This window comes from Neopelma chrysocephalum, unplaced genomic scaffold (genome assembly GCF_003984885.1).
Source record: "Neopelma chrysocephalum unplaced genomic scaffold, ASM398488v2 Primary Assembly neopelma1_22b, whole genome shotgun sequence".
NCBI lineage: Eukaryota > Metazoa > Chordata > Aves > Passeriformes > Pipridae > Neopelma > Neopelma chrysocephalum.
The window spans coordinates 18,618,121-18,625,421 of NW_020897690.1; positions in this window are offsets into that span (position 1 = coordinate 18,618,121).

Sequence of the window (7,301 nt, forward strand, 5' to 3'; positions counted from 1 at the left end):
GTAAAGAGGACAGAGCCAGGCCCTTTCCAGTGGTGTCCAATGACAGAAGCAGAGGCAACGGGCAAAAAGTGAAACTTGGGAGGTTCCTTCTGAACAATAGGAAACAGTTGTCCCTGTGAGGGTGATCAAGTCCTGGCACAGGTTGCCCAGAGAGGTTGTGGAGTCTCCATGCTTGGAGATACTCAAAAACCTGAGCGTGGTCCTAGGCAGCCTGCTGTAGGCAACCCTGCCTGAGTTGGGGGGTTGGACCAGATTATCTCCAGAAGTCCCTTCCAACTTCAACTATTATGTTAATTTATGTCATTGAATGAATGCTAGTGATTAAGTTTAACATGCAGTCATTTGTATATACTATAATTAAAGGGATTTTCATTAAGATTTCTGGAAGCATTTACCAAGTGACAAACCACTAGACAGAAAAAGCAGGCAGTGAAAATTAGCACATCACAGATCAAGAAACCTTAAGTCACATTTTAGCCAAAAACATTTGCATTTTTAGGTGTTGGAATTTTGTTAAATTCAATGTTTATCTGTATCTCTGTATATAGATAAAAACACTGTTCATTAAAGATATTGGATCAAAAGCAAAAGTCACACTAACATTTTGATCTTGCCTGTTGATTTCACAAACTCAAAGAACGTACCAGTACATCTCAGCAACTTTCAAAATCAGGAGCTCTTCCTCTGTGTTCATAAAGGACTCTCTGTAACCTTCTCATGTGGACAGGAATGTCTAGTCTTGCTGCCAGATGATCTTAATTAATCACATTCCTAATCAGACTTACAGTTCCTAAACAATGGGGAAAATTGTAACTCAATTCTTTCTTTCAATTACACTTTAAGGAGTGTTAAGGACATTAATTTTAAAAAATGAACAAAAATTAGATAGACAAGCACAAAACCAATTCATGAAGAAAATTATGCTAACGTGTTTTTACATATTTTTTAGCTTACTTTATTAAAACAAACAAACAAAAAGCAAAACACCAAGCCAAAAAACTTTATTATTAGGCACATTGTTAAAGCAATAAAGGAACGGATGAGGGGTAATGTTTCTTTTTTTCCTAAGCTTCTTCAGTTACAGAAATCCTCCAGTCTCTGAGATTTTTATTTTTTTTCAATCTCACAGTAGTTTACTGAACAATTACACTTTTTGTAAGTGATCTTCAAGTTTGATTTAAAAAATAATTGCAATTCAGGTAAATGCCTAAGCCTAGTACTTCCCATTGACATGCACCCAAGCCCTGTGTGTTCGATATTACAACTGAGGTGGTAAAAAGCTTCCCTCTCTGGGGGGAACAACTAAATATTGGTGTGTTGTGGTTTATTGGCCAGCACTTTTGAGTAGTGGTGTAGTGACTTGTTAGCCAGCACCTTTGATTGTGTGTAGTGGCTTATCTGCCAGCACCTTTGAAGAGTTTGGTTTGAAAGTTATTGACATGTACTGTACAAAATTAAGGGCTTGTTAGCCATTGCTCTTGGGGAAGTGTATTGTAGGAATTTAAGGGCTTGTTACTTTTCAGTCTAAATAGTGGGCTGGTTGCCAGAGTTATGGTAACTGTACAATAAAATAGAAGAGTTCCCAGACACTTGTTCCCTTAACACCACGGTACTCTGCTTGGAAACTTCCAAATCCATTATAGTGAGAGGAGGTGGTGATGCACCAACAGCAGACATCTCATTGGATGTCTGGACACCCAGGGGGAGGCAGAGCTGGGGCCACTCTTTCTGTGCCCTGTCCTCCCTGCGTGGAGGGGGGCTACCCTGAGGAGAGAAAAACAAGGCTTCTCCTGGCAAAAGCTTCAGTGAGGGGTAAACTCGAAAAAGCCTGGGGCTGTAGTGTGGGGCTGTGGGTGTGCTGAGGGGGAAGTTGTCCTGCAGGCAGCAGTACAGGCCAAGAAGGATGCAGTCTGCTCAGGATGCTGCACATCTGAAGGAAGCTATAGGTTTGGGCCTATTGTTCCAGATTTATTAAATCACAGCCGTCCTCCAACTGGCTAGTGGTGCCAGAACACCAGTGCTCATAGATTGCATCTTGGGTTTTGCCGTAGATTTAAAGCCACCAGGATGAAGATGGTCTGAGTTGTCAGGCAAGAGACAAATGCATTGCTATCTGTGTGCAAGGGCTCAAGGGCTGTGACCAAAAGAAACAGAGCTGATACAAACCCCCTTGTCTGCAGAGACCCCCAGACATCCACTCCAGCCCATGTTTCCCACTCACCGCTGCAGATCTCATCCAGCTTCTGCATGCTTCGGTCTCTCAGGTGCCGCATGGCCACCCCTAGGCACAAAACTCCGTCAGCCCCCACTCACCAGCGTGCTCCCAGGAGCGCAGCCCCTGGCCCTGCCCTCTTCCCTCTCAGCAGGGATGACCCCTGGAACCACCTCAGGGGGCTGGAACTGAGCAAGGTGGCCACCAAGTCCACCTGTGTGGGCAGGGATGGCAGAGGGAGGCCAAGGCCCAGCATGCTGCAGCTGGGGCTCGGGCAGTCCCAGGGCTGCACCTCACTGTGGGGGCAGGAGCAGGAACGGGGGCCAGGTTGCCCAGAGAGGGACCCAGGGGCAGGGTCTCAGCAATGAACCTGATGGCTGCCTCTCAGGGTCCTTGAGGCAGGCACTCTTCAGCCCTGCTCCTGTCCTTCCTGAGCTGGAGAGAGCACAAGGACTTGGGCATGTCACAGAGTCCCCCAGCTGACTGCAGCAGTCCCTTCTGCCACCACTCACTGTTGCTGAGAGCCCTTTCTCCCACTGGGTGCAGAGAAGGGAGAGGGGTCTGGACATGAGGCCCTGGGGCTCTGTTCTTGGAGGACAGAACCTGGGGTGCAGCTCCAGGCTGTGGGGTTGCAGCAGGGCAGGCAAGGCCCAGCTGCAGAGTTCACAGCCCAGGCTTTGGGTGTGGGGCAACCCTCACCCAGCCTGCACCCTGAGGCTTGTCCTTGCCAAGCAGTCACCAATCCTCCATGTCTGCTGTGTCTGCACCAGGTCTTTGAGGTCGCTCCACTTGAGGAGCTCTGCAGCAGCAAGGAGCGCTTCTTTGGCAGCCTGCATAGCAGCAGAAGCTGTGAGATAGCACCATGGCTGGAAAAGGAGACCTCTTGGCTTTGTTCCTTGGGTGATCCTACCCTTAGGAAGCTGAGACATGTCCTCGCCAAAGTGTCTAGGGGTCTCCTGGGGACAGCCCTGGGGGACAGGGACTGAGACTTGAAGCCCTGGCCTCCAACACATGCCAGGGACAGCAGAGAAGCCTGTGGGGATGTGCCTGTTCAGGCTTTGGTGGTCACAGGCTGCTGACAAGCCCTACTGGAGCTGTAGGGCAGGTGTTGGAAATGGCCGTGCCAGCTTCTCCATCCCTGCTCGCGCTGGTTCTGCAGGGACCTTTCCCACGGGTTGCACCAGTGGAGGGCTGCCCATTGCCGGCAGTCCTTGCCCTGTTGCCTGGGTGCCACAAGGAGGGTCAGCCCACCCCTCTTTGTGTCAGTGCTCAGCCTTGAAATCTGTACCTTGGCCATGCTGGGGGGCTGGTCACTCATGCGAAAGAGCAGTGGGACCAGTGCACTCCATATACAGTTCTTCCATCTCTTCTGGTTCCTCACCACCACTGACCCCAAGTGGTCTCTCAACCGGCAGATTGAGAACTCACACATCTTGCTGCTCTCCCGGTAGGAAGGAGGGAAGATGAGATCTGGAAACAGTGGCCTCCTGCCCACAGTGAAGAGGGGTTTTGATCTTGGCTGAGGGAGTTGCCCTGGGGTCAGATTCCAAAGCAGGGAGAGGTAGCACTGGGCTGCAAGGCCCAGAAACCACAAGAGCCCAGGGGAGCAGAGCCTGCTCCGAGTGCTCCTCACAGGGCTGGGCTGCAGGGCAGCTGTCATTGCCCAGTGCTCATCTCAGGGCTCATGCTCCCACATCAGCCTTACCACGCCAAAGAAGCATGGGAGGTTCTCTACCAGATACTCCTTGGTGGGCAGGGTTGGCCTTTGTCTTCTCCAGGTTTTGATGCATCACATTTTTAATGATCATCATGATCTTCTCCTTGAGGTCTTCACTGCCAAGCCACTGGAGCTCCATCATATTTGGCACAAGGAGCTCCATTTTCCTGCCTGTATGAAAGGCAGTACTCAGCAGCAGCAGCTTCTAAGTATTTATTGTTTTAGCTGTGTTGGAATGTCAGTACTCATTTGACCTCTGAGAAACTGAGTGCCAGACATGGCACTTAGGGATGTGGTTTAGTGATAGAGTTGACAAAACCAGGTTAAAAGTTGGACTTGATGACCTTAGAGGTCTTTTCTAACCTCAGTGATTCTACGATGGTGAGGAGTTCACTCTTTCAGAATATTTTCTTTATACAGACTCATTTTCTCTTTCAGGGTCCCCTGGATATCTCATGGTTGCCTGAGATAGGCAGTCAGGCAAAACACATCCCCCCGAACACAGTGGCCACTCTGGCTATCCATCAGTCCCTTTTTCACAAGGTGCACTTAGACTGTGTAAAGCAAAAAGTTCCATTACATATATTCCCAGTCTGCCAATAGAACAGGAATCTACAGAGGGATCAGCTACTTAAACATCTCACTTATTAACAGATGGATGTTCAACTCTACTAAAGTAGCCTCCTAGTGGATTAATGTTACCATAAAATATTTTGCTGATACACTACTAAAGTTGAAACTGACTTTGACAGGTAATGAATGGAGCCCCAAATATTGTTTTTTCTTTATTATATGATGCAGCCATAAACTTACCAACAGTGCATTTGATGTAAATGGGGACAAAAAAAATTAAACTCGATCACAGATACATAATCATTAAACAGGAGGCTAGTGAACACAGGACAGAGAGAAGCAGAGGGGCCATGGCACAGCCTGCCCTGAGGGGCTAAGGAATTAGTCTCATATTGTTTGGGCAAAAAAGTATTTTCGAGTATAACATTATTCTGAGAGAATTACACGTGCAAATTCTGTTCGTCTCAAAACAGTTGAGCTTCAAAAAACTCCAACAAAGTAAATGACTCTTCCAGATTTATATTATAAAACTGTATAAAAATTGGAACAAATCCTAAACAAAAACCAACCAAACCCCACCCTCTGCATAAATACTTATAATTTAGTAATAGTTGAAATATTTTTATAGTAAGTCATATTGTTACTATTCTGTCAATCTCCCCATCCCTCTTCAATATTCATAAGGTTAGGCTATTAATTAACAGTGGCATGTGCACATTTCCAAACAGCCTAAGACAGACAAAACTCTGTCTTGAGCACTGCTGGCTTGTGCAAATCATGTGATGCTTTACATACTTTGGGTCTTAAGCAGCAATTGTTTCTCAGCCTCAAAACGAAGGACAACAAATTCACAGCATCAAGGCCATTAAATCAGTCAATAAAACTCAAATTTCAATCCTTCTCAGAACAAAGTCCAATTCTCTTAGGAGTTGAGCCTGCTAACGACTGAACTCTCCCCAGCCACAGCAGCCAAGCCAGCACACTGGGCAATCATTTGCCATTGAACAGAGTGAGTTTCATCTACCTTGAGGCTCAGGGAGGAATTAAGAGACAAAAAATTCAGAGTAGTGACTGGAAGCTACAAGGCTTCTGATATGTACACTCAGCCCAGCACTCCCCCCAGCACAGGGAAGCGCTCACAGCTATGCGCTAGACCAACAAGTTCATTCAAGCCTTTCAATACTAAGGAATTACTGTCTCAGCAGCAGAGATCATGCAGAGTTGCCAGTCTTTCCTTTTAAAATCCATGAACAGAGTTCATTCCACCTTGGGTGCAAAAGAGCAACAGATCCTATGAACACCCAGACCCAAATCCACAGCAGCATCCCCACAATCATCTCTGTGCCCCTGTTACGTCACACCATAACAAGCCACAGCCTGCCTGCTCTTCAAAGCCTAGGCAAGGCTCTCCTATCTCAAAACCACTGAGCACTGCTACAAGCACAGTCTCAGCTCTGCAACACTGGTCCCCTGGGTGTGCTCACCTATCATGCCTCTGTCTGCCAGACCTATCCACAGCATTGCAAGTGCCAAACGTCAGCTCTGGAAATGAAAGATTCTTCCAAAGCTCCTTCCTTAACACCACTTTATGGTGGAGGAAAACTCTCAACTCATCTCTTTAGCATCCCACGTTAGCAGTGTCCTGTCCCATCTGCTGTCTACTGGCTCAACGGCTACTCAGGCCCTGGGCATCTGAGCCTCCTGCTTCTCTGATCATATAAAGCCACACTAGCAGCTGCCACTGGAGTGTATACAAGGGGAAAGCACTGTCATCATAATTTCTGTACCTTGTCAAAAAAAGGCATCTCCTGGTGTGCCCTGCTTCCCAACTCTTCTTATTGCTCCCATCAGGGGTTGTTCAGAAACTAATTGTGGATTTCCCCTGACTTGGTGTATGGTTCTTCTTTGGGAAGGACACCTGCTGTGAAACACAAATGTGACCCTGGGGAGCAGGACTGTGGCATAGCACAGGGCTGGCAGGTTAGACTGAGTGCTGTGTCCATTATTTTCTTGTTCTGGTGTTGATCTTTGCAATCTTGATGGTCCAAATTTCAATCTATGATGTTTTTATGAATCTGTAGATAACATGCATTAAGATCTAATTGGATTGGTTCATTAACAACATCAGAATTGTGCTAAGGCAGATGCTGAAATAAGTACTCATATACCCAATATGCATACACATACACACACAAACTATGAATATATATAATATATATGAATGACAATGCACAATGCTTTAATAGCAGTCTTAAAATACTCTTTCTGTAAATTTTATTTTCACTTTGTCTCTACATGTCAGCTTTAACATTTGATTTCAATGTTTGGGCTTTTCTTATACAAAAAACCCTAAACTTTGTTGTAATTTTAAGAGAATTGAGTTTGGTTTTTTTGGTTTTGTTTTGGGTTTTTTGTTTGTTTGTTTGGGTTTTTGGTTCTTTTATTAGAAAGGAACTTTTGCTTTGAAAGTGAGGTTATTTATAGATTCCAAGCCAGGTGCTGTAAACAGTCATAGAGATGACAATATAAAATGGAAATAAAATTTGAGAGAGCAGAAACTGTTCTCAGAGAACAAGAACTAAATCTTTCAAATATTTCAAAATTTATTTTTGTGGGTAACAGTAAACAAAGTTATGTACTTCTGTGTTGGTCATATAGTCAGGTTTAGAACTGACTTTATGAGGAACCTGCCTATTGGTTTGAAATGTAAACCCCTAATAATTAAAAGTCAGTATTTCTGATGTTTGTGTTCTTATTATAACCAAAAAGCATTATATTTAAGACATCATCATCCCTTAA